This window comes from Peromyscus maniculatus, chromosome X (assembly GCF_049852395.1).
Source record: "Peromyscus maniculatus bairdii isolate BWxNUB_F1_BW_parent chromosome X, HU_Pman_BW_mat_3.1, whole genome shotgun sequence".
NCBI lineage: Eukaryota > Metazoa > Chordata > Mammalia > Rodentia > Cricetidae > Peromyscus > Peromyscus maniculatus.
In genome coordinates, this window is record NC_134875.1 from 40995432 (window position 1) to 41012801 (window position 17370).

At 38.5% G+C, this 17370-nt stretch overlaps 1 pseudogene; it reads left to right on the top strand.

The window, feature by feature from the left end:
* The first annotated feature begins 418 nt into the window (after positions 1-418).
* LOC102914400 (eukaryotic translation initiation factor 5B pseudogene) lies at positions 419-3867 on the top strand (annotated as a pseudogene).
* Positions 3868-17370: the final 13503 nt, after the last annotated feature.

Genomic DNA, 17370 nt, shown 5'->3' on the forward strand with positions numbered 1-17370 from the left:
GGTTATGTAGAAATGATATGGAGCATGAATATTTATTTAAAAAGATAAAATCACCCTAAGCCATATTGACCAGAAGATCCTGTGATTTTTTTCTCCATGGCAAAAAAGTGTGGTTTCTTACAAGGGAAAACCTGTGTGTGTGTGTGTGTGTGTGTGTGTGTGTGTGTGTGTGTGTGTGTGTGTGTGTGTCTATAATTTGTGGTAGTCATGCCCTATAGCACAAGCTGGCCTAGAATCATGATCATTCTTCTACTTCAAGGTATTGAGTGTGGTAATTATAAGTTTGTGACACTACATTGAGGTAGAATAGCATAAATTCTAAACTAAAATTCTTGGGTGACATTTTATATTTCAATTAATTATTAAAGTAATTATTAAAAAGTAACAGACTCGTGGCGAGCCGGGTGCGAGAGGCGGCGGCGCGGGGCGGACAGAGTCGAGCGGGCATTGGAGTCAGCCGGGAGGCAGTGGGTGTTTGAGACACCGAACGGAGAGGCCGGGTCCACGAACGCCGCTGACAAGCGATGGGGAAGAAACAGAAAAACAAGAGCGAAGACAGTACCAAGGATGATATTGATTTTGGCGCCTTGGCTGCAGAAATAGAAGGAGCTGGTGCTGCCAAGGAACAGGAGCCTCAGAAATCAAAGGGGAAGACGAAAAAGGAGAAAAAGAAGCAAGACTTTGATGAGAATGATATACTGAGAGAACTGGAAGAATTGTCTCTGGAAGCCCAAGGCATCAGAGCTGACAGAGAAGCTGCTCCAGTCAAGCCTACAGAAAACAATGAAGAAGAATCTGCCTCAAAACAAGATAAAAAGAAGAAAGGACAGAAGGGCAAAAAACCAAGTTTTGATGATAATGATAGTGAAGAATTGGAAGATAAAGACTCAAAATAAAAAAAGACTGCAAAATCTAAAGTGGAAATATTCTCCGGGAGTGATGATGATGATTCTAATAAACTTTCTAAAAAAGCTAAAAAAGCTCAGAAATCAAATAAAAAATGGGATGAATCAGAAGAGGATGAAGATAATAGTAAAAGAAGTAAAGAGCGTTCTAGAGTAAACTCTTCAGGTGAAAGTGGTGGTGAATCAGATGAATTTTTGCAGTCCAGAAAAGGACAGAAAAAAATCAGAAAAACAAGCCACTTCCTAATGTTGAGAGTGGGAATGACGATGATGACTCCTTCAAAATTAAGACAGTGGCCCAAAAGAAGGCAGAAAAGAAAGAGAGATGAAGAAAAAATGAAATTGCGGAAGTTGAAAGAAAAAGAAGAGCTAGAAAAAGGAAAAAAGGACCAGAGTAAACAGAAAGAACCTCAGAAGAAATCTGAAGAGGAAGGTTTGAAACTCAAAGAGACTCTTGATACAGGAGCTGCCTCTGAGGAGAAGAAGAAAAAGAAAACAGAAAAAGATACAAAAGAGAAAGAGAAAGCTATCCAAGAAGCTCTGTCTAGGTTTAAAGAGGAGGAGGAGAGACAGAAGAGAGAAGAGGAAGAGCAGATTAAGCGGCTTGAAGAGCTAGAAGCCAAACGAAAAGAAGAGGAACGATTAGAACAAGAAAAAAGAGAAAGGAAAAAGCAAAAGGAAAAAGAAAGAAAAGAACGCTTAAAAAAAGAAGGGAAACTGTTAACTAAGTCGCAGAGAGAAGCCAGAGCCAGAGCTGAAGTGACCCTTAAACACCTCCAGGCTCAGGGTGTTGAAGTGCCATCGAAAGACTCGTTGCCAAAGAAAAGGCCCATTTATGAAGATAAAAAGAAAAAGAAAATACCACAACAGCCAGAAAATAAAGAAGTATCTGAAACCTTGGAAGTAAGTGCTGCTGTGGAAGTTGTGGAGCAAGGAATGCTAGAAAAAGAAGAGACACCCCCTTCTGTTGAACCAAAGGAAGAAGAAGAAACTGAGGATGCTGGGTTAGATGACTGGGAAGCTATGGCCAGTGATGAAGAGAGAGAACAAGAAGGAAATACGATTCACATAGAAGTACAAGGAAAACATGAAGAGGAGGAGGAGGAAGACAAAGAGGAAGAGAGTGAAGATGAGGAAGAGGAAGGAGAAAGTGAAGGCAGTGAAGGTGATGAGGAAGATGAGAAGATGTCAGATGAGAAAGACTCAGGGAAGGCATTAGATAAAAAGCCAAGCAAAGACGTTAGCTCAGACTCTGAGTATGACTCTGACGACGACGACGACCGAACTAAAGAAGAGTGGGCTTACGACAAAGCAAAGCGGAGAATTGAGAAACGACGACTTGAACATAGTAAAAATGTAAATACAGAAAAGTTAAGAGCCCCTATCATCTGTATGCTTGGACATGTAGACACAGGGAAAACAAAATTCTAGACAAGCTCCGTCACACGCATGTCCAAGATGGTGAAGCAGGTGGTATTACACAGCAGATTGGTGCCACAAATGTTCCTCTTGAAGTTATTAATGAACAAACTAAGATGATTAAAAATTTTGACAGAGAGAGTGTCCGCATCCCAGGAATGCTGATTATTGATACTCCTGGACATGAGTCTTTCAGTAACCTGAGAAACAGAGGAAGCTCTCTTTGTGACATTGCCGTTTTAGTTGTTGACATTATGCATGGTTTAGAGCTGCAGACAATTGAATCTATCAACCTTCTCAAATCTAAAAAATGTCCCTTCATTGTTGCACTTAATAAGATTGACAGGTTGTATGACTGGAAGAAGAGCCCTGATTCGGATGTGGCTGTTACTTTAAAAAAGCAGCAGAAGAATACAAAGGATGAATTTGAGGAGCATGCAAAGGCCATTATTGTAGAGTTTGCACAGCAGGGTTTGAATGCTGCTTTGTTTTATGAGAATAAAGATCCCCGTACTTTTGTGTCCTTGGTACCTACCTCTGTACATACTGGTGATGGCATGGGAAGTCTCATCTACCTTCTTGTGGAATTAACTCAAACCATGTTGAGCAAGAGGCTTGCACACTGTGAAGAGCTGAGAGCACAAGTCATGGAGGTTAAAGCTCTCCCAGGAATGGGCACCACAATAGATGTTATATTGATCAATGGACGTTTGAAGGAAGGGGATACAATCATTGTCCCTGGAGTAGAAGGGCCCATTGTCACTCAGATTTGAGGCCTCCTTTTACTTCCTCCTATGAAGGAATTACGTGTGAAGAACCAGTATGGAAAGCATAAAGAAGTGGAAGCAGCTCAAGGAGTGAAGATTCTTGGGAAAGACCTTGAGAAAACACTTGCTGGTCTACCTCTCCTAGTGGCTTACAAGGATGATGAAGTCCCAGTTCTCAAAGATGAATTGATCCATGAGTTAAAGCAGACACTAAATGCTATCAAATTAGAAGAAAAAGGAGTTTATGTCCAGGTGTCTACACTAGGCTCTTTAGAAGCTCTTCTTGAATTTCTGAAAACATCAGAGGTGCCATATGCAGGAATTAACATTGGCCCAGTCCATAAGAAAGACGTTATGAAGCCTTCAGTGATGTTGGAACATGATCCGCAGTATGCAGTGATTCTGGCCTTTGATGTAAGAATAGAACGGGATGCGCAAGAGATGGCTGATAGTTTGGGAGTTAGAATCTTTAGTGCAGAAATTATTTATCATTTATTTGTTGCCTTTACAAAATACAGACAAGACTACAAGAAACAGAAACAGGAAGAATTTAAGCACATAGCAGTATTTCCCTGCAAGACGAAAATCCTCCCTCAGTACATTTTCAATTCTCGAGATCCAATAGTAACAGGGGTCACTGTGGAGGCTGGTCAAGTCAAACAAGCAAAAATTTTGTTGACATTGGGATAGTAACAAGTATTGAAATAAACCACAGGCAGGTGGATGTTGCAAAAAAAGGACAAGAAGTCTGTGTCAAAATAGAAAGTAAAAAATAAAAAATAAAAAAAAAAGTAACAGACTCCTGTAAGGTCATTTATGAAATTTTCCACAAAACTTCATTAATATGGCTGTATTGACACTAAGTTATAAAGATATGATTAAATTATATTCACATCAGAGTCAAAGATTGATGATCATGGCCTAGACTTTCTTGTTCAATATTTCACTTTCCAGAAATTGCCTTGTGACTATTTTTGACTTAATTTACAACTAGTACCCTAGAAGCAAAAATGTATTCCCAATCCATAAACATCCTTTTAGTAACCTATTAATTTTATATCTTACTTAGAAATACCTTTGCTACTACTCTCTCTCCTCCAGTTTCAGAATGGCAGTGTTGGCTTGTAAGACTTCATTTCTCTTTGCTCCCATCTTTCTGGATTCCAGTTTTCCTATTTCTTGATGCCTTCCATTCTTGACAAGTTAGATCTACTACTTTCTTAAATGTGATATAATCATTTGAGAGTATGGCAAATCATTTGAGAAACATGTATCTGAAAATTCAATATCTCTAAATGTTTGAAGGTTTAAATAATTTAAGGTTTAAAAGAAATTCTCCCCAAACATCTAGTACTTTGCTTCCACAAAGTATTTTATAAATTTATTTCAGATAGTTGCTGGCCTCAACATCAGTTTTTAGGCCTTGATAATGGTTGAAACCCAGTTCTATCTTGTCACCTGTGGTTTTCTTAAAACTTTTGTTGTGTGGTTGTTTTCAATAAAGTCCACTCCTTTATCATCTCACTGATGGAGAACCCACCATAATCCCCAACTATTTCATGATAAAGTCAACATCATTCCCCCTCTCCTTCCCTGCTCATTAAGCTCTCCATGCTTCTCTTCACCATCTTTAACCTCTCTAGACCAGGCCAATACATTTCTTGTTTCCTGTGTTTTGGTTTCCTTAAGTCTGACACACTACCCTGAACCTGACTTTTGTCCCATCAGATTTCCCATTAGAGATGTGCTATTCGGTATAGAGCAGTTACTAACAGAGATGCCCCTGCTACCAAATAAGAAACTGTAACAAAAATCACAATCAAATGTTAATTCCAAAAAATCTCTTTGCTCTGTTTCCAATTCTTGATATGACTTTATTTTTCCCTCACTTTTCTTCCCTCTAATGGCTTTTAGGATCATTATTTTAATCCAATTTTCTAAAATATTGTTTATAAGAGCTGGTTTTCTGAGCCTTTTTTGATTTGTTAAAACTTGATTAAATGGTTCTTTTCCTTTCAGAAACTCATACCTTTTGAGGTATTTTTGAATGAGAATGGCCCCATAGGCTCATATATTTGAATAGTTGGTCCTCAGTTGGTGGAACTGTTTAGTGTAGCTAGAGTTTTCCTGCCTTGCCCACAGTCAGGACAAATCTTTGTCACTCGCCAGTCCCACAGCCGCTCAGACCCAACCAAGTAAACACAGAGACTTATATTGCTTACAAACTGTATGGTCGTGGCAGGCTTCTTGCTAACTGTTCTTATAGCTTAAATTAATCCATTTCTATAAATCTATACCTTGCCACATGGCTGGTGGCTTACCGGCGTCTTCTTCACATGCTACTTGTCATGGTGGTGGCTGGCAATGTCTCTCTGCCTCAGCCTTCTGCTTCCCAGAATTCTCCTCTTTCCTTGTCCCACCTACTTCCTGCCTGGCCACTGGCCAATCAGTGTTTTATTTATTGACCAATCAGAGCAATTTGACATACAGATCATCCCACAGCAGTTTAGGAAGGATTAGAAGGTATATCTCTGCAGGTGGCATTTGAGATTTCAAAGCCCATGACATTCCCAGTTAGTTCCCCCTCTCTTTCTGCCTCCAACTTGCAAACCAGGGTATAAGATTTTAGTGACTGCTCCAATGCCACGCTGTTGTAACCTCTCGGCTTCTGCTCCAGTGCTTTTCTGCCTGCTGCCTTGATCCTGGCAATGACAGTCATGGACTCTAACCCCGTGGATCTGTGAGCCTCCAGTTAAATGTTTTATTTATCAGTTGATTTGGTCATGGTGTCTTTTCACAGCAATAGAAATGTAATGAAGACTTTTTGAATTATAAAATAACTTTCAATCACTTCTTTGATCATTTTTATATTCTATTTTCTCTTTCAGAAAATACCATCGTTGCAATGTCACACATCCTAAAGTAAGCTAATAATTTCTTAACTTCTTTGATCTTTATTTCTGATTATCCTCAATTTACTCTGTACTTTGGCAGTTTGCCTCAATTTAATGTGTCCTCATTTCTACTGATTGAAAAAAAATACTAACATGTTTTAATAGCTTGTTTTGCTCTAAGAAGATTTCATAGTTCTATGTTCTGAGTAAGGATATTAATTGTAGTTTTAATATTATTTTTCTCTGTTCTCAGCATACCATGTTTTCCCAAGAGCTTTTATTTTTGTTGTTGTTGTTGTTGTCTATATCTTTCAAGTTAGAAACATTTCCAAATGTTTTAGGTTTTCCTGTGATTTCTAGTGAAGTAATAAAACTAATACCAAGGTTTGAATAGGAACAGAGCCTATCACTGGGTGAAATTCATATAGCTATATATAATGGTCTTTTCACTGGAAACACTTGTTTTATACAATCAATATGTGTTATGTTTCCCAGTATCTTGTTTTGATGTAGCAATATTGCCTGCTACCTTTACTTCAGGTAAGTAAGGGAAAGAACATCTCAAATTTCACTACCATCTCTAATTACAGGCATTCACAATCCTATTTCAGAATGGTTACATTCTTGAATTGACACACTTTAAACTTCTATGTCAATTTTTATATTTATGTGAGTACATAATTTGCAGAACAGTACCATAGAAACTGCATTGGTTGAAACACGTGTTTACTATAAGATTATTCAAATTTTTTTATGATTCAGATAGGATATCATTTAGGCTGCTACTCTTCTGATTTTCAGAGATAAAATCATGTCAGTGGGCAACTAAGGCAAAAACTTCATACCCTTACTATTACATTTGTTTCTATGGATGAAAATTATTCAAAATTCAGTTTTAAATAAAACACTACACAACACTGTTTAATACAGGGATAAGATGAAATTCTCAAAGGAAACTATACAACCATAGGATCAGGCTTTAGTGTTTGTAGAATCAAACCCAACTTAATAACATGTAATCCTTGTCCAAAAATCCTTTTCAGAATATCATCTGCTATTGTTGGCTAAAGGCCATGCAGCATGTCTACTCCATTTCTTAATAAGAGCATAGGCTAGAGACAAACCTTAATAGTTATAAAAATAATGGTAAATGATAAAAATGAGAGCTGTCATTTCTTGAGCTGTGCCCAATGTACTTTATAGCCTTTTATTATAAAGAGTTTAAATTTCATCTGTGAGTTACTAATATAAACTTATTTCCAAAACTGCAAAGCTCCAATTCAGAGTGGTACAATGCTACTGTCACATTGGATTTTAAAACCAGGTTTACTTGATAACCAATTAACTATGCAAACCATCTCTCTTTCTCTTCTCTCTCTCTCTCTCTCTCTCTCTCTCTCTCTCTCTCTCTCTCTCTCTCTCTCGTGTGTGTGTGTGTGTGTGTGTGTGTGTGTGTGTGTGTGTGTACGGTTTATGTTAGGCAAAGCAGCTTAGGAGAATGTCAGGGTGTAAATTCAGAAAAAATGGAGAATGAGATGGAAATACATTTCCTTATGCTGTGAATGCTACCTTGCTAAAGTGAGTTTATAAACCCAACTTACTCAACTCCAGATGTGCTTTTTTGTGGCCTTTGGCTAGAAGGTGAAGAATATCATAGAAAATATATCATATGAGTCTGCATCTTTCAAATCACCACAAGGAAAAATAAATACATTAAAAGGGAAAATTGATCCTAATATTTAAATTATTCAAGAAAATACTTTGATTGGTACACACCTTCTGTTGCTCTTAATAAGCATGGCAGATTTTTATGTGTGTACATATGGTTTTATGCATGAAAGTGTGCCAAGAACTGTACCAAGCATAGCATTAGCATAATCATTTATAAAGTCTAAGCACACACCTACACAAAGATACACATGTAAAAGCATTAGCACCGTTTTCTTTCTGTTGATGTGGTAAAGAGCATGACCATAGGAAGTAAAGGGTTTATTTGGTTTACATGTCCTTATCACTGTCCATCACTGAGGAAAATCAAGGGAGAAACTCAATCAAGGAGAAAACCTGGGGGCAAGAGCTGATGCAGAGACCATGGAAGAGTGCTGCTTACTGGCTTGCTCCTTTTGGCTTGCTCATCCTGTTTTCTTATAGAACCCAGGACCACCTAGAGGTGTTATCAAACACAGTGGACTGGGTCCTCCCACATTAACTATTAATCATGAAAATACCCCACAGGCTTTCCTAAGGGCCGATCTGATGGAGACATTTTCTCAGTTGAGGTCCCTTCTTCTCAGGTGACTCTAGCTTGTGTTACTGTGGCAAAAAAAAACTAACTATCACAGACATATAATCCAAAAGATATGATTCTATTTTCCTGAAGTCTAAGAACAATCAAAATTTAATTGCATTGTTTATGGATGCAAGTATGGATGGTTAACTATGGAAAGATATTTAAGAAAAGTATTATCATAAAACTATGAGTAGTATTCATTCCAGATCAGTTGCACACACTCCAATGTGTGACCCCATACTTATGAATATATAGTCAGTATAAATTTTACTGTTATTAAAAAAACAATGGGTTATTTAAAGAAGAGCACATAAATTTGGGGGGGGGGTGAAAAAGATACGGAGTGGATCTGGGAAGTTATGGGAGGAGTAGGGGTTCACAAATGCCTTGGATGCAATTCCCATAGAATTATTAAAACTGGTATACAAAGAAATAAATAGTTAAAAAGATCATTGCCAGAGTTGTTTGGAATTTTAACTGGAAAGGGGCATAGCCTAAGCCAAGGATAATTTCTGAGCTAGTTACAAAGTTCTATTTCTTGATGTGGGTAGTTTCATTTAGATTTATTTTAGTAGTGTTTACATATGATATATTCTCATGTGCATGTCAGAGTAAAACGTGTTCACAGGAGCTCATAAAATGTATATTTAGCTCAGCAGTTGACAGCGCTGCATGCTCTTCCAGAGGACTGGGGTTCAATGCCCACCCAGCCAGCACACATGTAGCAGCTCCTCACCATTTGTAACTCAAATTTGCAGAGATCCAACACTGTCTTCTACACTCCTTGGACATATCAGACATGTGGTACACAGACATGCATGCAGGCAAAATACCCATACACTGTGAAATAATGAAATAAAAAAATAGAAATTTGCATGAAACACTACTGAGTGATATCTGCTTATCTTATAGTTGTGTTCACTTGAGCCATGCTCTACATACTTCTGACAACCTTACACACAAATGAATACAAATTAAAATTTATAGATACCATGAAAATGAGAATGACTGAGTAAAAACTGAGGTTTGTTCCTTAGTGTTATCCAGTAATCTGTCATGAAAGAATGTCAGTTTGGTTTTCCATTTTTAGTGTAGAAAATCAACTTAGTTTAAAACTCTGTTTCAGATTTTAGCTATACCAAAGTTTTGGACCCATACTATTTCCTAACATTACCCACAGTATCTATTCAGCTGATCTAAATTGAAAGGAGAACAGTGAAAGTATACATTTAGCTTATAGTGCTTTAAATAAGACGACACCAATGATAGGAAATATCCATCATATTTGAGTCATCTTGTGCTTACAAATGACATGTAAATGAGTTTTACAAAAGTATATATGGAGATAAATATCCTCTAAATTGAAACAAAATAATTTCCACTATTCAAGAGAAGTGACATATACTTTCTCCTGTCTTGTTGGTGCTCCCCAAAGGGAAAATGCTGCTTTCTGTCATCACCAACAGGTAATTTTGCCTGTTAAATAATTTCGAAAGGACTAGAGAGATGAGATAGCAGCTAATAGTAATGGATATTTCTCTAGAGGACATAGGGCTCAATTCCCAACATCCAAAGGGCACCTGACAACACTCTATAATTCCAGGATATCCAGTGGCCTTTTCTGGAAGCTGTGAGCATGAGGCACACATAGCACACAGATAAACATGGGGGAAGTCACACAAGCACATAAAATAAAAAGAATAAGAAATTAAAAAAAATATTGGATATATGCGTGGCCACTGGTAGGTTTTCCATGTTCCAGTGGATGGCCCTGTACCCATGCATATATGGGCAGCAATAACTGAACTAAGTTTGGGGTATCAAAGACAGGCATGACATTGGGAGAGGGGTGTTGGGGAGGATAGGGGAGGAGCTAAAGTAGATGATCAGAGTACACTGTTTGCATGCATGGAATCCTCAGAAAACAGATAACACTCTCAGTGCTAGCTCATGTTACACAGCTGAATGCACCAGCTCATCCTGGTGAGTGACTGTATTCCTGCCTTCCAGTGTCATCCTCATATTCCCAGAAAGCCTAGCTAAGGTTGTTTAGCCTGTGCGTCTGCCCAGCTTGGTGAAGGACCCTTCAACATTCCCCTCACACTCCCAAGAATAGCTGGGGTCTCTTAGCTTGTTCATCAACCCAGCCAGGAGAGTAACCCAGATTCCCACTCAATGGCACCATGACCTCACCTTCCCAGATTTCAGTGGGATTGTGCAGCCTAAACAATAGTACAGTCTAGTGACCCAGATTCCTGCATTCTGCACCATCCTCACACTCCCAGATCTACCTCTGGAAGCTCAGACTAAACACCCAGACAGACCCATGCAATAGTCATATTCACATGCTTTTTTGTTATCACTGAATTGGAATTACCCAATTCTTCAATAAAAATCTACACCACATATCTGAAGGACTGGCCTACCATTCTTGACAAGCAGAACCAAACTTTCACTCAACTGAGGCAGGCTGGAATCTCACATCAGACACCCAGCCAATGAATATATTCCACACAACCAGGTTATGGCACAGAGACACAAACAATATGAAAGGCTAAGACACTATGTCCTCCCCAAACCTACTAGTACTATAGAAGTGTTCTTCAATTAGAAATATCTAGATGAACTCCAGGGCACAACATTTAAAAGAACAATCATGAACCTGATCAAATACTTTGAGGAGTTTTAAGAAGAAACAAAAATATCAATGGCCTGAAATAGGATAGAAATTAATTCCAGTGTGCAGTCCTAGAAAACACAAATACATGACTGAATGAAATAAAAAAGACAATTCAGGATTTGAAAACTGGGTTCAGTAAAGACATAGAAATAGTGAAGACAACTCAAGCTGAAATGAAAATGCAATTAAAACACAAAAACTCACTTAGAAAACTCAGGGGAAAACCTTACAAATAAAATGAATCAAGTAGAAAGTTGATTAACAGGACTTAAGTTAGAGGCATTAGACCAAAGAATATAAAAAATATAAAAAGACGAAATGTCTATGTACAAATTTATAACACTATAGAAAGGCAAAATTAATGAATTATAAGTATCTTAGTGTTTCTATTGCTGCAATGCAATGCTATGACCTCAAGACAGTTGGGGAGGAAAGGGTTTATTTGGCTCATAGTTTCCCATCATAGTCACTGAAGGAAGTTGGGACAGGAGCTCAAACAGGGCAAGAACCTGGAGGCGGGAACTGCTGCAGAGGTTATGAGGGGTGCTGATTACCAGCTTGATCTTTGTGGCTCACTCAGCCTGCTTTCTTATAGAACCAAAACCAGCCAACCCAGGGATAGCACCACCTACAATGGGCTGACCCCTCCCACAATCAATCACTAATTAAGAAAATATCTTACAGCTGGATCATATGGAAGCATTTTCTCAGTTGAGGTTTTCTCTTTTCAAATGACTCTTGTGTCAAGTTGACATGAAACTAACCAGGACAATAGGCATTGAATATGAAGAATTCAAGGACAATGGCAGGATTTTATAATACATTATTAGAAATAGACAACTACTCACAAACTTTAGACCAACATATGTGGATCCTGAATGGAACCGGACTAGGCCTTCTGCATAAGTGAGACAGTTGTATAACTTGGTCTGTTTGAGGGGCCCCTAGCAGTGGGATCAGGATCTATCCCTGGTGCATGAACTGGCTTTTTGGAGCCCATTACCTATGGTGGGACACCTTGCACAACCTTGATGCGGGGGGAGAGGCTTGGATGTGCCTCAACTTGAATGTACCAGGCTTTTCTGACTCCCCATGGAGGAGGGGATGGGGATGGGTTGGGGGAAGAGACTGGGGGAAGGAGGAGGGAAGAGAGAGGGATCTGTAGTTGGTATGTAAAATAAATAAAAAATTTTTCTTAATAAAAAAAAAGAAATAGACAATCAACTATGGTTTGGAAATACCTTTTCTGAACTTGAAGTAACATTCTATTAAATGGATTATCCTTCCATATTTGGATGCTATTCAAGGTGAACATTCACCAATTTAAAAAGGCACTCCTTTTTATAGGCTATTCTTGTGTTATATTGATGATTTGGACATATTTTAAAAGATAAAAACAATTTAAGAATGTGAAGATTTGAAACAGAAGTAGTTGTATTCAAAAACTGACCAAAAAGAGTAGATATAGACTTGTATCATTAACTTCAAATGTGAAAAACAAAGTTTAATGCCACAATTTATAAACTACATGTATTGTAGGGTGTTTAATGATGGCTCTTACTACAGACATTCAGTGACAGAAATAGTTGTTTTCCTGATAGAAAACAGGTCAATGTAATTCCTCTCACTTTAATAAAGCTGGTGGACAACTACAGTATTTTGCTGCAATCTTTTGATTATAAAACTTTTCAAATTGGTTGAATTTCTGTTTGTTATATCTCAGCTGTAAACTTTTAACTGCAACATACTGTCAAATACCCAACTTTAAAAAAATGTATTATTTATTCATTTTACATACCAATCACAGATCTCTCCCTATTCCCTCCTCCCACCCCTCCAACCTCTCCTTCCCCAAATCACCATCCATTCCCTCCTACAAGAAGGTAAGATCTCCCATGGGGAGTCCATGGAGCCTGGTACATTCAATAGAAGCAGGTCCAAGCCCCTCTCCCTGCCTCAAGGCTATGTGAGGTATCCCACCATAGGTAGTGGGCTCCAGAAAGCTTGCTCATGTACCAGGGATGGATTCTGTTCCTATTGCCATGGGGTCCCTTAAGCAGATCAAGCTATTCAACTGTCTCACTTACGCAGAGGGCTTAGTCTAGTCCCATGGAGGCTCCACAAGTAGTGAATATATATATATATATATATATATATTCGCTGTATGGAAATGTAATCTCTTTGTGCAGGTGTTTCTCTCTTTTCCAATTTCAGACCTACCACTCCTTGTCACCTTCCTGATAGTGGAGCTGGAAGTGGGTTCTGCACACTCTTTGCAGGGACGTGGATGTACCAGGTCCTGTCAAATGCTCACCATTCCTTTCCTCAGCTCAAAGGGAAGTTCTTCTGTTATAAGCACTGCATGTAGGCAGAGCTTTCCCATCACAACCTGGCTGCTTTTAGCTGCTCTTCTAATACTGTCTTGAGTACAAGGCCTTACCAGCAAAATAACCGGCCGGCATTGGAGACTTTAGCTTAGTGAATTTAAATTATTGTAGCCCAGTACACCCGATTGTTACAGGAGCTAAAGTTAATTTGGGAATATTTTGTGTGGTATGCCAAGAGGAGTCTAGTATCAGAGATACTTGAGGAATGCTGGTGATCGCAGCGGGTAGTTGCTGCGTCTGATATCTCAAAACCATAAGCTTGCTCTTTTATACAGTAATATTATTTAAGAAAGAGCTATAGTGTGTGCGACCATCGAACAAGCAGCCATCTTCATTTCTCTGTTCGGAGAAAATGTAGTGACGTTTTCTAGGGCATCAAAGTTCTTCTGAGAGTAGCATAAGGAATGGTGGCCCCACTGATCATTTGTTACATCTGTCTTTGTCTTGCTGCAGAATGAACCACCACCAAGAGTGACATCCTAAGAAAATAGTCATTGCATTACTATCAAGACACTCCAGCCAGGAATTTGCAATGGGCACAGCGGGCGTAAACTGCCTTTATTCCAGAAGTCTCACTGCTCAGTAGGAAAAAGCTCTAGCACTCTTGTTGACTTGCTGGCTCAAATCCTCAGAGCCTTCTTTGTTCTTTTCTGTCAGGGCTGATACATGAGTTGAAATACTCAATTTGTCTTTTCTATACTGTGATTCTAAATCATTAACCCATAAAATATGTCTTAACAAATACATGTCAATGTTTCTTTAAATACAAGCATGTAGTACGTGTCTGGAGTATCTGACCAACACCCCACTCCTTTAAATAAAAACTCATTTGCAAGAAACAAAATCAGTTGATCCCACTCCAGGATTTTATTGGTTGCTTTCATTGTCCCTTTCTATTGGGTTTCTGACAGTAGCTCTCCACCTGTACAGCCAGGTGGGTCCCTCGCATACAGAAATTGCTCCAGTTTAACCAGCTGGCATTCTATGATGTTCAGATTGACCAGTATTCGTTTGTGCAAGATTAATGCCTGTGGAAAAGGTATTACCATAGCCTGGTTGAAGTTGTTGACTGGAACACTCACAGTTGTACTCTTGTATGACTTAATAATTGTTGCTCTTTGTAGTATAAGAGGTGTTGAATTGGATGGTCTTTCATACTCAGTTATCTGTAAAAGAAATTACAACTCTGTGGGTTTTTTGGAGCATGATAAGTTGACTGTGATAACTTGGTTATGATAATGAACAGATTTCCCCCAAGATATATAGATTTGAATGTGTTGAAGGGTAACGTTGACTGACATGTATGTTTTGCATAAGCACAGACTGAGGAAAAAAATGGATGTCACCTTGTAATGTCTTGCCTTGGGAAGTTCAGTAGTAGGTAGCTTCAAATCCTGTCTTTGGTACTTATATAAAAGCATTTCACTTGCAACTTTAAATACCAAAACAAAACAAACAAAAAATAAAAATAAAAAAAAAACAATATGTAGAGCTGAGTATACTTGTGAATACTCCTAAGTTTGGAGAAGAAAAGAGTAACCTGAATCCAGGGAGAGGTAGAGTAGGCTGCAATGAGAGAAATGAAGAAAGAAAAGGGACTGGTTCTTAAATGGAACCATGATTTGAAATCTAGATACTGAATTGATTTTTGTACATCATCGAGGATAGGGAATACACTCCAAGATTGAAAGTATAGGGAGGGACTTTTAGAACAGGACTCTGATATTACAGGAAACAATTTCAACAATCAATAAATGAAACTACATGAAATTAAATTAAATTAAAATATTTCTATACAAAAAGGACAAAATATGAGAAAATTATATAGATATTTTGTGCAGATAAAGATTCAAGAAAAATCATAGCGGTTACCTTGTAAAGTCTTCTTGCCTTAGGAAGTTCAATAGTAGCCTTGATATGAGTCATTAATCCTATTGTAAAATTGTTTTACTTATAACTTTATACTAACACCAGGGATCTCACGTTTAGACAAGATACCATCAGAGAAATGAGAGAAGACAAGAGAAAGGACCCATTTTTAAGATGAGACTTTGATGGTGGAGATCACGCACTTTCAGCTCTCCTGTTCTCTCACAGTGAGTGAGAGGTTCGCTGGAAAGTCAACCATATCATTAGTGACCCATGTCTATTCTCTAACTGACCACAACTATTGAGTACAGTGCTGAAAGGTTGAGAAGCTCATGTGGGAGAGACAGCAAATGCTGGGACTCTGTAGAGACAGCAAGTGGCAATTGAAGTTCTTCCCTGGGTTCCTTTCCTCTTTTTGTGATCTTACAAAACACATTCGTATCCATGTATTGAGTTACTTTAATGTTAGGGCCGTCTCCTCCTGCATACAGCTTACCGGAACTAGTATCTTCAGGATGAAAAAGATGAAAATGAAGACAATGCTTCCAAGAAGGATGCTCATGGTCCCTCTCTGGGACCTTCTTTGGAAAGCAGGCACCAGAATCTATCAGGCAAGCTGGAATAGTCTAGGGTTAGGGACCTGCTTTCCCTACATTGCCTGGTGATAATTGTCATGAGCTGCCTGCTGCCCTGCCTTATACATCACAGATGAGGTCAGCATTCCTCATTTTTTTACAACATGAGACCTCATAATCAGGGGCCTTCTGGTAGAATAATCCTGGACAGCAGGAGGTGTGCCCTGGTCACTGCCTAACTGGGTGTAGAACAAGGTCATTGGAATGAATAGAAAAAGAGAATAAGGGGGTTGGGATTCCATAAAAAAGATTGTGAGAAAAGCATAGATTATAAACTGTAGCTAGAGTTTTTCTGCTTTGCCCACGGTCAGGACAAATCTCTCTCACCCACCAATCCCACAGCCACTCAGACCCAACCAAGTAAATACAGAGACTTATATTGTTTTCAAACTGTATGGCCATGGCAGGCTTCTTACTAATTGTTCTTATAGCTTAAATTAACCCATTTCCATAAATCTATACCTTGCCATGTGGCTTGTGGCTTACCGGCATTACATGCTGCTTGTCCTGGCGGTGACTGGCAGTGACTCCTTCTGCCTTCCTGTTCTTTATTTTCTCCTCTCTGTTAGTCCCGCCTATACTTCCTGTCTAGCCACGGGCCAATCAGTGTTTTATTTATTGACCAATCAGAGCAACACATTTGCCATATAGAACATCCCACAGCAATAAACAGATTCATCAAACGTGTGATGTAAAAAGCATTAATTCCTCCTTTGTTCTTTAAAAATGAGGGCTTTGGCTTCAACCTCCATCATTCACTTGATAAACAAGTGTTTTTTAAAAAATAAAAATACTGTAAGAAGTGGGAAGTCACACATTTAACAACAAGGCAGAATCAGAATTAGAACCTTCTCCATTCAGCATGGCTTCTCAGGATTTGCTTCAACTCTAGTTCCACCAGACTGTCAGGGACATTTGTATCACTTTTCTCATTGAAAAAAATAATTTCAGGGATGTTTCCTTGTACAGTCCTCATTAAAAATTTGTTCATATGGCATGCTCATTTCTGGATGTGGATTTAAAATGTGGAAATAGATTTGGGTGTCAAACATACATGGACTTGAGGATCTCAGTTACACACCTCTTCCTGAATCCTCATTCACACCCCTTCATTTCCACCTCCACTCTACTTTATGAGCACCAAGGTTTTTATGTTTTCCAACTGAAGAATTTTAATCTGTTTAATACCATATGGTTTCCTAACTGCAAGGGTAAGACTTACACAGTTATTAGTTTAATAAATATTTGTTAAACACATGTGTACTGAAAGCCCTGTCATTCAGGAAATAGGATTATGTACAAGAATGGATTTTACCTTGTGTGACCTTACTTGAATGTGAGGCAGACATTTAACAAATGTTCTCAGAAATGAATTTATAAATGCTGAAGCAGTTTCCATTCCTAGCTACTATGAGTAGAGTAGCAATGGACTTGGTCTATTTTGGAATAGGATATTCGGTCCTTTAGATTCACCAGTTAGCAATTCCATAAAAGTAAATAAGGGTTCCCCTTTCCCTGTCTCAA